The following is a 19,186-nucleotide window of genomic DNA, read 5'->3' as shown; positions in this document are numbered from 1 at the left end:
CTGCGGCCATTACACTGTACAGAGCTCACTGTCCTCTCCATGACTCCGGCCTGAGATGTGCCGTGTCTCATGTCATTACCAGTGTTACATGTAGACTGCGGCCATTACACTGTACAGAGCTCACTGTCCTCTCCATGACTCCGGCCTGAGATGTGCCGTGTCTCATGTCATTACCGTGTTACATGTAGACTGCGGCCATTACACTGTACAGAGCTCACTGTCCTCTCCATGACTCCGGCCTGAGATGTGCCGTGTCTCATGTCATTACCGTGTTACATGTAGACTGCGGCCATTACACTGTACAGAGCTCACTGTCCTCTCCATGACTCCGGCCTGAGATGTGCCGTGTCTCATGTCATTACCGTGTTACATGTAGACTGCGGCCATTACACTGTACAGAGCTCACTGTCCTCTCCATGACTCCGGCCTGAGATGTGCCGTGTCTCATGTCATTACCAGTGTTACATGTAGACTGCGGCCATTACACTGTACAGAGCTCACTGTCCTCTCCATGACTCCGGCCTGAGATGTGCCGTGTCTCATGTCATTACCGTGTTACATGTAGACTGCGGCCATTACACTGTACAGAGCTCACTGTCCTCTCCATGACTCCGGCCTGAGATGTGCCGTGTCTCATGTCATTACCGTGTTACATGTAGACTGCGGCCATTACACTGTACAGAGCTCACTGTCCTCTCCATGACTCCGGCCTGAGATGTGCCGTGTCTCATGTCATTACCAGTGTTACATGTAGACTGCGGCCATTACACTGTACAGAGCTCACTGTCCTCTCCATGACTCCGGCCTGAGATGTGCCGTGTCTCATGTCATTACCATGTTACATGTAGACTGCGGCCATTACACTGTACAGAGCTCACTGTCCTCTCCATGACTCCGGCCTGAGATGTGCCGTGTCTCATGTCATTACCGTGTTACATGTAGACTGCGGCCATTACACTGTACAGAGCTCACTGTCCTCTCCATGACTCCGGCCTGAGATGTGCCGTGTCTCATGTCATTACCGTGTTACATGTAGACTGCGGCCATTACACTGTACAGAGCTCACTGTCCTCTCCATGACTCCGGCCTGAGATGTGCCGTGTCTCATGTCATTACCGTGTTACATGTAGACTGCGGCCATTACACTGTACAGAGCTCACTGTCCTCTCCATGACTCCGGCCTGAGATGTGCCGTGTCTCATGTCATTACCGTGTTACATGTAGACTGCGGCCATTACACTGTACAGAGCTCACTGTCCTCTCCATGACTCCGGCCTGAGATGTGCCGTGTCTCATGTCATTACCGTGTTACATGTAGACTGCGGCCATTACACTGTACAGAGCTCACTGTCCTCTCCATGACTCCGGCCTGAGATGTGCCGTGTCTCATGTCATTACCGTGTTACATGTAGACTGCGGCCATTACACTGTACAGAGCTCACTGTCCTCTCCATGACTCCGGCCTGAGATGTGCTGTGTCTCATGTCATTACCGTGTTACATGTAGACTGCGGCCATTACACTGTACAGAGCTCACTGTCCTCTCCATGACTCCGGCCCTGAGATGTGCCGTGTCTCATGTCATTACCATGTTACATGTAGACTGCGGCCATTACACTGTACAGAGCTCACTGTCCTCTCCATGACTCCGACCTGAGATGTGCCGTGTCTCATGTCATTACCAGTGTTACATGTAGACTGCGGCCATTACACTGTACAGAGCTCACTGTCCTCTCCATGACTCCGGCCTGAGATGTGCCGTGTCTCATGTCATTACCATGTTACATGTAGACTGCGGCCATTACACTGTACAGAGCTCACTGTCCTCTCCATGACTCCGGCCTGAGATGTGCCGTGTCTCATGTCATTACCATGTTACATGTAGACTGCGGCCATTACACTGTACAGAGCTCACTGTCCTCTCCATGACTCCGGCCTGAGATGTGCCGTGTCTCATGTCATTACCATGTTACATGTAGACTGCGGCCATTACACTGTACAGAGCTCACTGTCCTCTCCATGACTCCGGCCTGAGATGTGCCGTGTCTCATGTCATTACCATGTTACATGTAGACTGCGGCCATTACACTGTACAGAGCTCACTGTCCTCTCCATGACTCCGGCCTGAGATGTGCCGTGTCTCATGTCATTACCATGTTACATGTAGACTGCGGCCATTACACTGTACAGAGCTCACTGTCCTCTCCATGACTCCGGCCTGAGATGTGCCGTGTCTCATGTCATTACCATGTTACATGTAGACTGCGGCCATTACACTGTACAGAGCTCACTGTCCTCTCCATGACTCCGGCCTGAGATGTGCCGTGTCTCATGTCATTACCAGTGTTACATGTAGACTGCGGCCATTACACTGTACAGAGCTCACTGTCCTCTCCATGACTCCGGCCTGAGATGTGCCGTGTCTCATGTCATTACCGTGTTACATGTAGACTGCGGCCATTACACTGTACAGAGCTCACTGTCCTCTCCATGACTCCGGCCTGAGATGTGCCGTGTCTCATGTCCTTACCGTGTTACATGTAGACTGCGGCCATTACACTGTACAGAGCTCACTGTCCTCTCCATGACTCTGGCCTGAGATGTGCCGTGTCTCATGTCATTACCGTGTTACATGTAGACTGCGGCCATTACACTGTACAGAGCTCACTGTCCTCTCCATGACTCCGGCCTGAGATGTGCCGTGTCTCATGTCATTACCATGTTACATGTAGACTGCGGCCATTACACTGTACAGAGCTCACTGTCCTCTCCATGACTCCGGCCTGAGATGTGCCGTGTCTCATGTCATTACCATGTTACATGTAGACTGCGGCCATTACACTGTACAGAGCTCACTGTCCTCTCCATGACTCCGGCCTGAGATGTGCCGTGTCTCATGTCATTACCGTGTTACATGTAGACTGCGGCCATTACACTGTACAGAGCTCACTGTCCTCTCCATGACTCCGGCCTGAGATGTGCCGTGTCTCATGTCATTACCGTGTTACATGTAGACTGCGGCCATTACACTGTACAGAGCTCACTGTCCTCTCCATGACTCCGGCCTGAGATGTGCCGTGTCTCATGTCATTACCGTGTTACATGTAGACTGCGGCCATTACACTGTACAGAGCTCACTGTCCTCTCCATGACTCCGGCCTGAGATGTGCCGTGTCTCATGTCATTACCGTGTTACATGTAGACTGCGGCCATTACACTGTACAGAGCTCACTGTCCTCTCCATGACTCCGGCCTGAGATGTGCCGTGTCTCATGTCATTACCGTGTTACATGTAGACTGCGGCCATTACACTGTACAGAGCTCACTGTCCTCTCCATGACTCCGGCCTGAGATGTGCCGTGTCTCATGTCATTACCGTGTTACATGTAGACTGCGGCCATTACACTGTACAGAGCTCACTGTCCTCTCCATGACTCCGGCCTGAGATGTGCCGTGTCTCATGTCATTACCGTGTTACATGTAGACTGCGGCCATTACACTGTACAGAGCTCACTGTCCTCTCCATGACTCCGGCCTGAGATGTGCCGTGTCTCATGTCATTACCGTGTTACATGTAGACTGCGGCCATTACACTGTACAGAGCTCACTGTCCTCTCCATGACTCCGGCCTGAGATGTGCCGTGTCTCATGTCATTACCGTGTTACATGTAGACTGCGGCCATTACACTGTACAGAGCTCACTGTCCTCTCCATGACTCCGGCCTGAGATGTGCCGTGTCTCATGTCATTACCGTGTTACATGTAGACTGCGGCCATTACACTGTACAGAGCTCACTGTCCTCTCCATGACTCCGGCCTGAGATGTGCCGTGTCTCATGTCATTACCATGTTACATGTAGACTGCGGCCATTACACTGTACAGAGCTCACTGTCCTCTCCATGACCTCCGGCCTGAGATGTGCCGTGTCTCATGTCATTACCATGTTACATGTAGACTGCGGCCATTACACTGTACAGAGCTCACTGTCCTCTCCATGACCTCGGCCTGAGATGTGCCGTGTCTCATGTCCTTACCATGTTACATGTAGACTGCGGCCATTACACTGTACAGAGCTCACTGTCCTCTCCATGACTCCGGCCTGAGATGTGCCGTGTCTCATGTCATTACCGTGTTACATGTAGACTGCGGCCATTACACTGTACAGAGCTCACTGTCCTCTCCATGACTCCGGCCTGAGATGTGCCGTGTCTCATGTCATTACCGTGTTACATGTAGACTGCGGCCATTACACTGTACAGAGCTCACTGTCCTCTCCATGACTCCGGCCTGAGATGTGCCGTGTCTCATGTCATTACCGTGTTACATGTAGACTGCGGCCATTACACTGTACAGAGCTTACTGTCCTCTCCATGACTCCGGCCTGAGACGTGCTGTGTCTCATGTTCTTACCGTGTTACATGTAGACTGCGGCCATTACACTGTACAGAGCTCACTGTCCTCTCCATGACTCCGGCCTGAGATGTGCCGTGTCTCATGTCATTGCCGTGTTACATGTAGACTGCTGGCCATTACACTGTACAGAGCTCACTGTCCTCTCCATGACTCCGGCCTGAGATGTGCCGTGTCTCATGTCATTACCGTGTTACATGTAGACTTTGGCCATTACACTGTACAGAGCTCACTGTCCTCTCCATGACTCCGGCCTGAGATGTGCCGTGTCTCATGTCATTACCGTGTTACATGTAGACTGCGGCCATTACACTGTACAGAGCTCACTGTCCTCTCCATGACTCCGGCCTGAGATGTGCCGTGTCTCATGTCATTACCATGTTACATGTAGACTGCGGCCATTACACTGTACAGAGCTCACTGTCATGTGTAGGTTTCTCCACCTAGTGGAGTCCCATTATTATGAACAGCAGCTAATCTCCGTGTGCAGCAGAGACGGCAGCTACACGGGCCCGGAGTGACTCCATAAGGTCCTGGTAGGTTGTCACAGGTATCTGGGGCCATGCTAACTGCAGTGCTTCGCTCAGCTGCCAGAGGTGGCATAGGGTAGGATCTGTAGAGCGAACATGACCATCCAGGTGGTCCCACAGATGCTCAATTTGGTTCAAATCTGAAAAATTAGGGGTCCAGAGTATTATTTGGAAGTCTAGACATGTCATATTGTTTTGATAGAAGTTCCCATCCATCACAGGGAAGACAATTGTTTGAGACTGCATTCCACATGGATAAGTCCATCCGTTCTATGAAGCAGAAAACATGATTGGAGAAGACAACCCATGCTTCACTGGCACGTGGTTCTGTAGTTTCCTTGTGGCTTATTCACAAGGCGCCCATTTGTCCGCTCACTGTATACACCTTTACCACAGCAGCTGTATATACCCACCGAGGGATATGTGTGCAGACAGCCTATCACACCCCGTATATACCCACCGAGGGATATGTGTGCAGACAGCCTATCACACCTTATATACCCACCGAGGAATATGTGTGCAGACAGCCTATCACTCTTATATACTCACCGAGGGATATGTGTGCAGGCAGCCTATCACACCTTATATACCCACCGAGGAATATGTGTGCAGACAGCCTATCACTCTTATATACTCACCGAGGGATATGTGTGCAGACAGCCTATCACACACCTTATATACCCACCGAGGGATATGTGTGCAGACTGCCTATCACACACCTTATATACCCACCGAGGGATATGTGTGCAGACTGCCTATCACACACCTTATATACCCACCGAGGGATATGTGTGCAGACAGCCTATCACACCTTATATACCCACTGAGGGATATGTGTGCAGACAGCCTATCACACCTTATATACCCACCGAGGGATGTGTGTGCAGACAGCCTATCACACCTTATATACCCACAGATATGTGTGCAGACAGCCTATCACACATTGTATATACCCACCGAGGAATATGTGTGCAGACAGCCTATCACACCTTATATACTCACCGAGGGATATGTGTGCAGACAGCCTATCACACACCTTATATACCCACCGAGGGATATGTGTGCAGACAGCCTATCACACCTTATATACCGACTGAGGGATATGTGTGCAGACAGCCTATCGCACACCTTATATACCCACCGAAGGATATGTGTGCAGACAGCCTATCGCACACCTTATATACCCACCGAAGGATATGTGTGCAGACAGCCTATCACACCCCTTATATACCCACCGAGGGATATGTGTGCAGACAGCCTATCACACCTTATATACCCACCGAGGGATGTGTGTGCAGACAGCCTATCGGACACCTTATATACTCACCGAGGGATGTGTGTGCAGACAGCCTATCACACCTTATATACCCACAGATATGTGTGCAGACAGCCTATCACACATTGTATATACCCACCGAGGAATATGTGTGCAGACAGCCTATCACACCTTATATACTCACCGAGGGATATGTGTGCAGACAGCCTATCACACCTTATATACCCACTGAAGGATAGGTGTGCAGACAGCCTATCGGACACCTTATATACCCACCGAAGGATATGTGTGCAGACAGCCTATCACACACCTTATATACCCACTGAGGGATATGTGTGCAGACAGCCTATCACACCTTATATACCCACCGAGGGATGTGTGTGCAGACAGCCTATCACACCTTATATACCCACAGATATGTGTGCAGACAGCCTATCACACATTGTATATATCCACCGAGGAATATGTGTGCAGACAGCCTATCACACCTTATATACTCACCGAGGGATATGTGTGCAGACAGCCTATCACACACCTTATATACCCACTGAGGGATATGTGTGCAGACAGCCTATCACACCTTATATACCCACCGAGGGATGTGTGTGCAGACAGCCTATCACACCTTATATACCCACAGATATGTGTGCAGACAGCCTATCACACATTGTATATACCCACCGAGGAATGTGTGCAGACAGCCTATCACACCTTATATACTCACCGAGGGATATGTGTGCAGACAGCCTATCACACGCCTTATATACCCACAGAGGGATATGTGTGCAGACAGCCTATCACACCTTATATACCCACTGAAGGATAGGTGTGCAGACAGCCTATCGGACACCTTATATACCCACCGAAGGATATGTGTGCAGACAGCCTATCACACCTTATATACCCACCGAGGGATATGTGTGCAGACAGCCTATCACACCTTATATACCCACCGAGGGATATGTGTGCAGACAGCCTATCACACACCTTATATACCCACCGAGGGATATGTGTGCAGACAGCCTATCACACCTTATATACCCACTGAGGGATATGTGTGCAGACAGCCTATCGGACACCTTATATACCCACCGAAGGATATGTGTGCAGACAGCCTATCACACCTTATATCACAGCCTATCACACCAAATAATGGGACTTGACTGTGTAATTGAAGTGGTCTCTGACTGTCGAGCAGAATTCTGGACTTTATCACTCATCTATTATAACCTGTCTTATAAAGCTTTATAAGGATAAGGCTGGAATCATACATTCAGTGTTTGTTGCAGTTTCTTGAGCCACAACCAGATTGTTGTTTTTAATTTAAAGTGATAAAAATATGGAGAAAAAAAATACAGCTTTTATTGTCATTTAATTAAAACAGAATATAACCAACCAGATGTTTGGCCCAGTATATTAGGTATAAAGGGTTGGCCGATAGGTTAGAGGGCAATACACTCTCACTCTACCACATACATACATATCCCCATCTATGCTGAAACCTTGCCATACTTGTCACCGTACACCTTGGGGAGAGAGCTCTTTAATCGGCTTGAGGAGACTTATAGGCTGTACATGCGCCTCTGGAATTCTGGGAAGAAAGGTATGCAAATGAGCTCTTTACAAGCTCCACCTCTGATGCCACCAGTTGTAAGGCAGCTATCCTATACATCAATATTTGACCCTTTAAACAGGCCTTGAGACATGACTTGGATATTAAATAAGCTAGCACCTCATCTGCAGTCAGCTGTTTTAGGGTGATTGGCTCTTATTGTTAGAGGCGGAGCTTTTATAGAGCTCATTTGCATCCTTTCTTCCCAGAATTCCAGAGGAGCATGTATGGCCACTAAGTCTCCTCACGTCAATTAAGGTGCTCTCTCCCCAAGGAGACATAGTACCCACCAAATCCTGACTTTTGCCTCTCACCCAGTTAAGCCAGTACTCTTTTCTCTGCACTGATGAGGGGCAATCATCCCCAAACAGCTGTCTGCAGATGAGACACTGGCTTAATTAATATCTGGGTCATGTCTCAAGGACTATTTAAAGGGTTGAATATTGACTTGTAGGATAGCTGCCTTACATCTGGTGGCATCAGAGGTGGAGCTTGTTAAGAGCTCATTTACATCCCTGTTTCTACAACTTTCTGTACTGATACATAATCAAAGTGCCTCCTCAGGGGTATTTAGGCAACATAGGGATGCTGTATGCCCCATCTCAGCATGCAAGGCAAGACTATTGTTACCAGCTGCGTAAGCAAAGCCAGACAGGACTGATAAATGAATAGGAGTTCTAAAGGAAGGAAGGACTTCTACTTCTTGCTGGATCCGCTGGATTTCTGGTTCTAGAAATTGTATGTTTTTCCAAGCTAATAGGAATGTTTTAAATTTGTGGATTGAAAAGAAAAATGATGAAATCTGTTTTAAATCCTTACAGAAAATCCCAGTAAGAATTCTGAGGGGAACGTTTTGTTGTCACTAGATTATAAAGATGAAGATGTCCTGCATCACTCTTCAGGAGGAAATATCATTACCCTGATTGTATATCCAGCACTTCACAGTACAGATCTATCATATAACCCCCCTAATCATATGGAATCTTCTCCTGACCAATCACAGATTATTACACGCCCATATCTATCATATAACCCCCCTACTAATGAGGAACCTTCTTCTGACCAATCACAGAATGTCACATATACTGGACAAAAAGGAGCTAAAAGGTTTCAGTGTCAGGAATGTGGAAAACACTTTACAAAAAGTTTAGGTCTTTTGAGGCACAGAAGAATTCACACAGGAGAGAAGCCGTATTCATGTTCAGTATGTGGGAAATGTTTTACCCAGAAAGCAGATGTTGTAAAACATGAGAGAATTCACACAGGAGAGAAGCCATATTCATGTTCAGAATGTGGGAAGTGTTTTACACAGAAATCAAGCCTTGATCATCATAAAAGAAGTCACACAGGAGAGAAGCCTTATTCTTGTTCAGAATGTGGGAAATGTTTTAAAGATAAATCCAATCTTGCTATGCACGGGAGAAGCCACACAAGGGAGAAGCCATATTCATGTTCAGAATGTGGGAAGTATTTTAAAAACAAATCATATCTTGTAAAGCATGAAAGAATTCACACAGGAATGACGCCGTATTCATGTTCAATATGTGGGAAATACTTTATAGGTAAGTCAAATCTTGTTGTACATGAGAGAATTCACACAGGAGAGAGACCATATTCATGTTCACAATGTGAAAAATGTTTTACAAATAGATCAGAACTAGTTATACATGAGAGAATTCACACAGGAGAGAAGCCATATTCATGTGCAGAATGTGGGAAATGTTTTAGAGGTAAATCAGATCTTAGTAGACATGAGAGAATTCACACAGGAGAGAAGCCATATTCCTGTTCAGAGTGTGGGAAATGTTTTAAAAATAAACAATGTCTTCTAAGACATGAGAGAATTCATACAGTATAGAAGGCTTTTTGATGTTTTGTATGTCACAAATGTTTTACAAGGAAATAAAATGTTGAATCTCATCAGAGAATTCACACAGATAACAACCCATATTTTTTTCAGAATTGTGGGAAATGCTATGCGCTTATTCACATATATTAAATAGCTAGTAAAAGTTAATTTTTTGGGTAGAATCAGTCTGGATCTGTCAAACACAGAAATTATATTTACTTGAGGCCAACGGTGACTGGGATTCATAGAGGAAAAGTATTGTGGATATGAGGAGGATAGTGGACTATAAAAGACAAAAGAAACGCAATACGTTACTTAGATATTTACAACAACGTTTACTGATTCGGATGTGAAAGGGATTCTGTCACCTCGTTTTAGCTTATAGAGCTGCCGACATGCACGGCTAGATCGCTGCTAGCATGTCCGCAATATACCGGTCCCATAAAGCGGTGTCCTTTTGTTTTGTTTAAAAAATGATTTTATAGATATGTAAATGAGCTTGGTAAGGTGCCCAAGGGTCTGTACGAACCTTCTTGGTGCCCAGCCACGGCCCCCTGTGAAGGAGCCCAGCACCGCTTGCGTCCTCCGAATCTCCTCATTTCTTCACAGTTAGATTGCCGTAATCTCGCGATGCGCAAGCGCGCGCATGCGCAGTGCCGGTATAGTGTTCCTTTCCTGTGCTGGCATCAGTCTCAGGGAAGGAACTGCGCATGTACGAGCTCTCGCATCACGAGATTACGGCAATCTAACTGAAGAAAGGAGGATATTCGGAGGACGCAGGCGGTGCTGGTTAGCGCGGCCCCTTGGGCTCCTTACCAGGCTAATTTACATAGCTATAAAATCATTTTTTAAACACAATAAAAGGACACTGCTGTATGGGACAGGTATATTGCGGACATGCTAGCGGCGATCTAGCCGTGCATGTCCACAGCTCTATAAGCTAAAATGAGGTGACAGAAACCCTTGAAAATTAAATACAAAATAAAAACAAAAGTCTGATTTTCATAATAATTTTGGAATATTCAAAAAAATTAAGTTCATAACTGAAAAAATTAATGTGAATCCTAAATCTGGTAGAAGAAACAAGAGCAGAGAGAGATTTACTGGTACAGAAGCTCAGTGGACACAACCATTAGAGCCACCTCTGTTCTGAATCCTCCCTTAACTGTATTAGAAATACCTGAACACAGTCACCCAGCAGTACAAAACACACCCCATAAAATTGAGTGCAGGACAGGAGTACACAAGAAAGATGTCCCCAGAGAGAATGACAGAAGAAACATTCACATTGTAGTGGATTGCATTTGGCTACAATGTATTTTTTAACTGGACTGTTGATTGGATTTGGAATGTTATGTTTAATTCCCTATGGTTCATTACATGTAAGACAAAAAGTAATCAGTAACCTGCTGAGCATTCGTCTGGTTGTGCGGTAGAAACACAATGGCTACAATGTATGTCTCAACTGGACTGTTGATTGAATTACTTCTCGGGCTGAGGGGAGGGGATGTGTGGGTTGTAACCAGTCTGTGATTGAAGAATGGATTATTTTGTGTCTCGCTTGCATGGAAGAGTGGCATAAAAGCAGGGTATGTGGCATTAAACAGTGTCCTGCTCCTGATACTGTGTGTCGTCCAGTTATTGGGAAGAGTGATGGGATATTCGTGGATGGTTTTATTTACTACTGATGCTGTGCTTCCTGTGCTAATAACCTGATCCTGAAGTATCCTTACAAGGGAACAAGTAACAAGGAAGGCAGTAGTACCAATGGATTGCGGAGATCGACTGTTTTTCACTTAACCAGTCCACGTTAAAAGATCTCCTTGAAGGCAGGGGTTATATTGGCCAACAACAAGAAAAAGGCTGTTCTTGTTACATAAGTGAGGGTGGAATACCGAATGGAGGGCGGTTCGGTTCCTGAACGGAGTGGTTTGGCTAATGTAGAGGAACAGTCTGAGTTCCAAAGGGAGCTACAATTCAGGCTGTCATTTAATGGCGAAAACCCAACGGATATAATCTCCCGAACCATGACAGAAGTTCAGGAGTTTGTACTGAGACAGAGGAACCAGCAAACCCCATAACGAGGCCAAACAGTGACATTGATACAGGAGGGTAAGCCTAACATACCTTACCAGGCTTTTAAAACATATGTAGAGGCAGAGGAACATATAGATGAATTCCTCCAGGATTTTGAGAGACTGTGTGCCCTACATAAAATAAATACGGAAGATTGGGTCCCCATCCTAGCAGGTCGGCTGTCAGGGAGAGCAGCAGAGGCATACCGCACAGTCCCTGATAAGGAAATCCAGAACTACAGCCGGATAAAGGAAGTAATACTTGCCCGGTATGCCATAACACCAGAGGCGTACCGGAAGCAGTTCAGAGAGCTTAAAAGACCGAGAAGGACTCTTTACGCTGAATAGGTCTGCCGACTACACCGAACGGCCCTGGGATGGGTACAAGCCCACAAAGCGGGGTCCATAGAGGACCTACTACAGATGCTGCTGCTGGAACAATTCTATGATAAGCTAGCAACCCTACGTCCCGCCCCAAAGCGGCCAGGAAAGCAGATGAATATATGGATGCCTGCAGGCAACGGAAACCTATACTAGCCAGGACATTAGTAAGACCAATCGTGGGGACTACCTACCCCACCGGCCCAGCAGCACCACCTTGGCAGCTTCTACCTCCAGCTACCCCACAACAGCGGTTCCGGAAACCCAACACCGGACAGTGCCAGAAACAGGGGCACTACAAGAGAGACTGCCCCCAACTCTGAGACTGACCACCATTGATCCGGCCAGGCCCACCACCACCCCGAGCAGCAGCACACTATTACCAGACCGAGACATCAGCCCCAACCGTAGAACAGTGGGAAGTTCTACATGAAGCCAATCCACTCCATGCAGAGGCAGATAATCGCCAACACCATCGGCAGATGGTCCATTTGGAGGGAAAAGCAGTACAAGGGCTCCGCAACTCAGGAGCCACCATAACACTGGTAAAGAGCCACCTAGTGCCCAACCACGCCAGAACCAACAAAACAATGGCCGTAGAGGTAGCCGGGGGAGCAGTATACCGGCTACCCACAGCAAGGGTACATTTGCATTGGGGAGCGGGGTCTGTAAATGTGGAATTGGGGTTAATGCCACAAAGGTTTTGTTGGGGAACGATCTGGGGAAGCTCGCCTCCACTTTTGAGCCCCAGACCACCACCATTGGAGAAGCACACCCAGTTGTCACCCAGCAACAGGCCCGCACCCAGGACCACAACTCACACCCAGAGATTCAGGTAAGAGATCCTTCCCCTTCCTTAGAGTGTGTTCCCTGGGATTCCCCTAGTGAATTTGAGGCAGAGGTGATCACTGACCCCACGTTACAAGTATATAGAGATAAGGTCACCTCTGACCAACCCGGGGTGGAGGGGGAGAGATTTGTATGGGACAATAAATTGTTATACAAGGAGTCTGAGAAAAGAGTAGGCGGGTCAGACGCAATTATCATTAGGCAGCTGGTGGTACCGATCAGAGTTGCTTCGGATAGTACATGATATTCTGCTATCTGGACATTTAGGGATCAGTCGCACCCGGTATCGATTGACCCAGAGAGTCTTCTGGCCAGGAATCGATCAAGAAGTCAGGAAGTACTGCAATACCTGTGACACATGCCAGAGAATGGGGAAGAGGGGGGACCGCCGGAAAGCCAAGTTACACCCCTTACCCATAGTTGAGGAACCGTTCAGCTGAGTAGCGGTGGATATAGTGGGTCTCTTAACCAAGCATAACCCCTCTGGCAAGAGATTTATCTTGACAGTGGTGGAGTACGCTATCAGAGGCGGTGGCTCTAACTAATATCCACGCTGAAACGGTAGTAGAGGCTCTCATGCGGATTTTCTTCAGGATGGGGTTACCCAAGGAGATAATCTTGGATCGGGGTACTCAGTTCACAGTGGAAGTGACCCAGCACCTCTGGAAATTCTGTGGCATTAAGCCAATAGATAGTGCCCCCTACCATCCCTAGACCAATTGCCTATGCAAAAATTTTTACGGAATGCTGGAACAGATGCTCCGAACCTTCGTCAAGACCCACCGGGACTGGGAGCGATTCCTGCCCAATCTGCTCTTTGCATACTGAGAGGTGCCGCAGAAATCCACAGGATTCACCCACTTTTAAGTTGTTATTTGGGAGGCGGGTGTGAGGTCCCCTAGATCTTATCAAGGAACAATCAAGGGAGGCCATAGCAGAGACGGTAACCCCATCATACCATATGTGCTGGTGTTTCGGGACCGACTGGAGGAATTAACCAGGTCGGTATGGGAAAACCCTCAGGTGGCCCAAACTCGTCAGCGCATATGGTATGATCGGGGAGCCAGGGACCATAGCTTTCAGGTCCAACATGATAGGCTAGAAGCTGCCTGGCAAGGCCCTTATAAAGTGTTGGAACAGAGGTTGACACCACCTATATAATCCGTCCATGTGCAGGGTAAGGGGGCGACTCATGTGAACATGATGAATCACTACCAGGAGCACTCCGAGGAGGTGACTGCTATATATGCGCACCCACATCTGAGGAGTTTGACAGCCTTCCCCTTCCAGACCTCCTGGGGGACAGAAGTTTGTCTAGTGACATAGAGGAGGTCAAACTAGGAGATTGGTTGAGCCCACAGGAGCGTATTGAGGTATAATAACTGTTAAGAGAGAAGTAAGCCACCTTCTCTAATGCACCTGGCTACACTTCTCTGGCCACTCACTGAGTAGAAACACCAGGTCAACCCCCACTGCGGCAGAACCCCTACCGCCTCCCTGAGGCGGTACGGGAGAACATGCGTAAGGAGATCAATGAGATGCTCCAACTGGGGGTGATTGAGCCATCGGACAGCCCCTGGGCCATAAATTATGTGGGCAAGACATAGGGAGTTGAGGAGGAGAGTGGGAGAGCACCTAGGAGATATCAGACATGGATGAGACAAACCCATGGCGAATCATGTACTTGAGTTGCATGGGGGTGATCCCAGATCCCTGGGCTTCCAAATTATTGACATCATCCCTCCCTCTCCACGTAAGGGAGATTGGGACAAAAAGATCGTACAGAAGGAATGCCAGTGGATATATAGATTAAAAACATATAGTCCATATGGTCTTAACGAACAATTATCGTTTGGCTGTTTCCTGTAAAATAGGTGCTCTCCCGCTCTCGCTCTCTCCTCCCTGTTCCGGTGTCCCTGCCACGTCCCTATGTGTTTTTATATTGCCCACTTGGACACGACTATTAATTAGGTAAGTAGGTCATATGTTTCATATTGCCCACTTGGCCACGACTATTAATTTTGTCATAGGGATCGTATGTCTGGGGCCCACCTTTTTTGCCCACTTCGACACGACTATTGATTTAGTCATAATGACCGTATGTCTGGGGCTCTCCTTTTTGGGTTGGCCTCTCCCTCTTCTCCAAATAAACCAACCACCAATGGTGACCTAAATGGTATCATCAATCTTGTCATCAGTTGAAATATCAGATCAAAAGTGATCCTATTTTATTTTAATTTTTTATAACTCTCTTTATTTGGACGTAAATCACATGTACCACACATTTATCGGCAAGCATGCCTAAAATCCATCCCGTTAAGTACATCCTTGTAAATAACAGCGTTTGCGTTACATGAAGCACATTTGGATACAAAGACAATTATTGTTCTCTTTTCCATATCAATATTGACCATTAAGATCTTCATAACTCCCCTCCCTCCCCTCCCTCCCAAACATCCCCTCCCAACACCTGTCACTCGTGTTAAATTATTGCTATTTAAAATTAGCACATTTGACCATCTTACTACTCACTCACTATGCTCCATCATTTCTATATCTCCAGTCTTCCCAGCATGCCCTTAACCTTTGCCTCTAGATACCATTTTGTCTGAATAAAGGGATTCATCAGTTCCTCTATTTCCTCCCCTGTTAGAGCATGTTCCACAAACCTTCTCCATTTTTTAACGAGCTTCGCCACCGCTTTCTCCTTACATCTGCCTGCCTCCAATCTCTCCATATATAATATCTTCTTCACTGAGCCTATAACTTCATCCCTGGTAGGGGATGTATTTAGCAGCCAATGACGTAGGAGGCATTTTTTAACCGCCATAAGTACTATATGGATACCTGGTTCTGCTATTCCTTTCCCTTGAGATTCATCTTGTCCCACTGGGATATATTGGAATATACATTGTTGGGGTTCTGCCCTCACTTCTATGTCCCATACCTCTTTGATGAAGGAGATCACTTCTTCCCACAGTGGCTTGATCTGTCTACAACCCCACAGCCCATGCAACAGATCTGCTTTCGGTTGCGAACATTTCGGGCATTCTCTCATGTAATGCACCGGGGCATTAGTGTATGAAAGATTAAAAGCATAAGTGGCCTTATGTAAAATGCGCAGCTGCGACTCTCGCCATTGCTCACTCTGTATTGCCTTCCTAATATATTCCATACCCTCTCTCATTTTGAGGGAGAGGTCAGCAACTTTTATATCTTTTTCCCAATGAGCAAATACGTTTTTTGCCGTGCCTATATAGCTTGTGCTATGAATACGTCTATAAAGCTCTGACAGCGATGTCGATACATCCTTTCCCCCCAGGAGAGCTGCAAACCATGCCAGTCTTTCAGATTCTCCCAATGATTTCGACTGAGCCTTGCAGTACGCCGAAAGCTGGAAATACGACAGCGAAAGAGAGTCAGACAGTTGGTATTTACCTACCACTTGCTCCCAAGTCATTAACATATTATCAGACATTCCCTTTACATCGCTGAGAGTATGAATACCTTTCTCCCTCCATTTTCTAAACATCCCATTTTCCCTCCCCTGTGGAAAAGCCGGAAGAGACCATAGGGGCATCTGGGGTGACACATATATCGGTAGCTTATACAATTTCCTAACTGCTTTCCATGACATAATGGTGTCCCTAAGCAGTACTGAATGCTTAATATGTGCTGGGAGATCTTTTAACCTGGTATGTAACAGGGCAGCTAAGTTCCATGGTTGCGCCAACTCCCTTTCTATTCTACCTGCTGAGAAGTAGTCGGTACCCCACACCCAATCTCTCACATGGCGAAATAAAGCTGCCAAATTATATATTCTAATGTCGGGCATTTTCAATCCTCCTTCCCATTTTAGCAAACACAATTTTTTGTACGCTATACGGGGCCTTTTCTTTTTCCACAGGAAAGCTACAAAAGCCGCTTGTAACTTCCTTATGTCTACATGCTTTAGCAGCATTGGGATCATCTGCAGCGGGTATAACATCTTGGGGAAACTAACCATTTTTATTAGACACGCCCTCCCCGTCATGGATAACGGTAAGTCCTTCCAGTTATCAAGCTCCTTAATAATCTTACTAATTAAAGGTGGATAATTCAATGTATAGATTGAAGAAGCAGTTTTACCTATTTTGATCCCCAGGTACGTGAGATATTCCTTCCTCAGCTCCACTCCCGTCTGAGACATCTTTAGTCTGCTTTGGTCCCCCAGAAGCAAAAGTTGACTCTTGGAAATATTTATTTTATATCCCGTTACTCTACTATACTTCTGTAATGTCTCAAGTATTGGCCGTAAATGTAGGTCTGGGGCGCCCATATAAATTAAAAGGTCATCCGCAAAGCATGTAAGTTTCAGCACTTCTTTTCCCACTTTGATTCCCTCATATATATTCGATCGAATGAGATATAAAGCCAAAGGTTCCAGAGCTAGATCAAACAATAAGGGCGATAATGGGCATCCCTGTCTCGTTCCCTTATTAAGGTGTATTACTTCTGACAGAAAACCCGGAACATGCACCCTCGCCTGCGGGGCAGAATATAATGCTGAAATATAATTCCTAAAGTTACTTTTCAAAGCTATTGCATCCAGAACCTCATTTAGCCATTGCCAGCTGACATTGTCAAATGCCTTCGTGGCATCTACTGCCAGGAGGGCACATGAGCCATTCAAAGATTTCCCCTCCAAACTATCTTGCACTGCCAGAACCTTCCTTATATTTGTTATCGCTGATCGTCCCTTAATGAAACCCACCTGATGGTCCCCGATTATATCTGGCATAAGCAGTGCCAATCTGTTGGCCAATAGTTTAGAAGCTATCTTTAAATCCTGATTAATCAGGGAAATGGGTCTGAAAGAGTCCGGATTAGTTAAATCCTTTCCTTCTTTGGGTATGAGTTTAATGTATGCCGTATTACCAGATGGCGGTATTCTACCCCCCTGAATCACCCCATTAAATAAAGCAGCCAGCACTGAGACAATCTCCGGCCCCAGGGCTTTATAAAATTCCGCTGGAAATCCGTCAGGGCCTGGCGATTTTCCGTTCTGTAGGGATTTGATCGTTTGTGTTATTTCTGCCTCCGTGATTTCCGCATTAATACTAGCCAACGCCTCGTTTGACAATGACGGAAGTCGTACCTTCTCCAGTAGTTCCCTTGCTAACCCTTCATCATAAGAGTCTTTAGAATACATATCAGTGAAATAATCTTTCATAATGTCTACCATCTCTCTAGGGTGAGTGTGCAAGACACCTGTTTTATCTTTCAGAGGAAAAACTTGTACACGCCTAGTATATGGGCGTGTCAGATTCGCTAAAAGTTTACCTGCTTTATTTCCATGTTTAAACAGGGTGGCTTGAGTACAATCTGCAAACCATTTGACCTTGCCTTCTTGCAAATAGTCATAGTTATGCAGTAAAAAGTTAAAGGAGGATCCCGGAGACAGAAAAGTCCTCTATCAGCTCTTCTTTATTGTTGCATAAATAGTACAGACAACCGTCAGGTACACGGCAGGATGACGCGTTTCGGGTGAGTACCCTTAGTCGACTAAGGGTACTCACCCGAAACGCGTCATCCTGCCGTGTACCTGACGGTTGTCTGTACTATTTATGCAACAATAAAGAAGAGCTGATAGAGGACTTTTCTGTCTCCGGGATCCTCCTTTAACTTTTTACTGCCTGCTACGGGAACACTCCCCAGGGCCCCAGGAGCCGGGACTATATATACAACCAGGAAGGTGAACTGGAACGAATTTTCCTTCTTAGTCATAGTTATGCTTTGCTGTGATCCACTGTATTCTATTGATGTCCGATGGTTCATCTATATATTTTGTATAAGCTAACCTAACTAACTGGACTGCTTGTTCATATTTTCTCTGTATATCTCTTTTCTGCCCTATTGTAAAAGACATTATGCGCCCTCTCAACACTGCTTTGACCGTTTCCCAAAAAAGCTCCGGATTCTGTCTATGGGATTCATTATCTTGGGATTACTCCCACCACCATCCCTTTAGTCTATCATTAAAATCCTCGTCCGCCAGTAAGTGGCTAGGCATTCTCCAAACCTGATCCGACCCTCTGGGAAGAGACTCAGTAACCTCAACCCACAACAGAGCGTGATCCGATATCAGCAGATCAGCTATTTCAGTTTTATGCGTTCTCAGAACCATTTCCGGAGACACTAACAGATGATCTATCCTAGACCAGG

The sequence above is a fragment of the Bufo gargarizans genome, chromosome 4 (genome assembly GCF_014858855.1).
Source record: "Bufo gargarizans isolate SCDJY-AF-19 chromosome 4, ASM1485885v1, whole genome shotgun sequence".
NCBI classification, from domain to species: domain Eukaryota; kingdom Metazoa; phylum Chordata; class Amphibia; order Anura; family Bufonidae; genus Bufo; species Bufo gargarizans.
Note: the sequence above shows the minus strand (reverse complement) of the source record.